Here is a 2,574-nt window from a genome sequence, read left to right as displayed (position 1 = left end):
CTCAAGGGACAATTGAGTAGGATATTTTCAGTTATGTTTGAGCCATCAACTTACAATATTTTTTCAGTAATTCTTTATTTTGTGATGTACTTGGTGCAATTTTAATATGTGAAGTTGTGCCTTGACTTTGAAAAATACTTACGGATATGAGGGGTTCGAATTCTGGTTCCCAAAACCGAAGACTAGTACTATAACCACTGAGCCATCACGTTCATGAGCTAATGCTTCAAGTTATAGATTCATATTACCTCATCTTGTATATTTTCATTTACCGCAAAACTCAATATGCAATGTTAAACATTCGTATTCATTTTATAATAACCTTCAGCAAACCATTGTAAATTAACCTCAAATTTATACGAACAATCCTCCATTATATATAAATAACATATATTCTATTAAACAGACTCAAGATTTAATTAGTTAATGTTCACCGGTCAAATTGTAATGCAACTATTATAGTAAAATTGTATTTCAACATCATTCTGTTATTCAATTTATTAACCCTGGATAGGTACGGTCCTCGGACACCCCTTTAAGGGTATACTCGGACGCGAACGACCCCGACGCCAAAAAATATTCTTGAAAAATCAGTTTTTGCAGTAACCTCCTTTTTTCTTTTGCCAAAAAAAACTTCAATGAATGCTTAAAACAACTGTAAAGATAAATACTACTCATCTGCAGAAAAACTATTTATTATAAATATTTTAAAAAATTAAGTAGAAAAAAAAAAGACCTGACATAAAAATTCATAAAAAAAAAGTTTATACATATATACACAAATCCTTTTAGGAATTGATTCTTGAATGTTTAGGACACATCTTGATGTATTTTGGATGAAGTCAGACCCATGGAGGTGAAGATCTGAAATGAGAAAAAAAGGGTAACTTTTTTTGGCCAAAAAAAATTGTCCAAATTTCATGAATTTTTTTGGGTACCCAAATGAAATAGGAAGTGGCTAATTTTTTTAGGGAATAAACATATGTTATCCTAAAATAGAAATATGTAAAAAAATCTTCATTATTTTGTAAATTACATTTATATCAGGGGCCATATCTAAAGGTAATTTTTTGAGTACTTGGAAATTTCGTAAAAAAATACATATATTTAATATATAATATGATATTTATGCAGGTAAAAATATACCAAAATATCACAAATTCTATAGGGAACAAGAATATATATAGATAGGGCAGCTTACGCTTCGGATATGTCCACAAAATGGCCGCCAACCACACTGACTCAGACTCCCTAATCTGCCACTTGAAATGTAGGAAGGGTATGTCAATTTCAAGGTGTTATTTACTAATCTAATTATTATTGGATATGCATAAAAATTGTATGGTGGGTTGCTGGATAATTGTCGATTATTTTACGACTATAAAATTAAAATTCTGACCCAAAATATTTTTTTTGAAGGGAAATAAAATCGAAAAAAAAAAATGTAAAACAATATTTTAGCTAAAAAAATTTGATGATATCCAATCAAAAAAAAAGTAAACAAAATTTTCCGACAAATAAACATCTAGAGGAATCATTACTCTGTGATAGTTCCTTAGTACGTAGTAATTTTGAAAGAATTGGGAAAAAACGAAAAAATGGCAATCACCGGAAAATCGAACACATACCTATATATACGCCATATCTGGCTAAAAAAAAGATAGGCATGGGTAGCCAGATCATCTAGAAACACTTTCCAACACTATAAAAATATAAGTTTTGCGACACTACTTGCCAATTCCTTACGGTAACATGACTAAGCAAAAAAATGCAAAACAAATAAAAAGGGGCACTCGTGGAAAAATGGCCATTTTATATACGGCATTTCAGAAAAAAAAAATTTCAGCCACGTGCTAGGCAAACCATCAAGGCATATTTTCCGACAAATAAACATATAAATGAAATATTACTCTGTGATAGTTCCTTAGTACGTAGTAATTTTGAAAGAAATGGGAAAAAACGAAAAAATGGCAATCACAGGAAAATCGAACACATACTTATATATACGCCATATCTGGCTAAAAAAAAAATAGGCATGGGTAGCCAGATCATCTAGAAACACTTTCCAACACTATAAAAATATAAGTTTTGCGACACTACTTGCCAATTCCTTACAGTAACATGACTAAGCAAAAAAATGCAAAACAAATAAAAAGGGGCACTCGCGGAAAAATGCCCAACATTCTAATATACGGCATCTCAGATAAAAAAAAAAAAGACATGCACGTGTTAGCCCAACCATCAAGGCACACTTTCTAACACATAAACATGAAAAAAAAATCAATAATATACGGCAATTCCTTACTACGTAGTAAATTTTTACAAATATTGAAAAAAAAACAGAAATTGGCAACCGCAGTTAAATACCCAATATACCAATAACTACGTCGTATCTGACAAAAACAAAATCACGCATGGGTAGCCAGATCATCTAGACACACTTTCCAACATTAAAAAAGCAAAAGTTTTACGACACTATTTCGCAATATCTTACGGAAAAATGACTTGGCAAAAAAATTAAAAAAAATTAAAAAGGGACACTCGCGGTAAAATGCCCGACATTCTAATATACGA

Source organism: Palaemon carinicauda, chromosome 13, assembly GCF_036898095.1.
Source record: "Palaemon carinicauda isolate YSFRI2023 chromosome 13, ASM3689809v2, whole genome shotgun sequence".
Taxonomy (NCBI): Eukaryota; Metazoa; Arthropoda; class Malacostraca; order Decapoda; family Palaemonidae; genus Palaemon; species Palaemon carinicauda.
Note: the sequence above shows the minus strand (reverse complement) of the source record.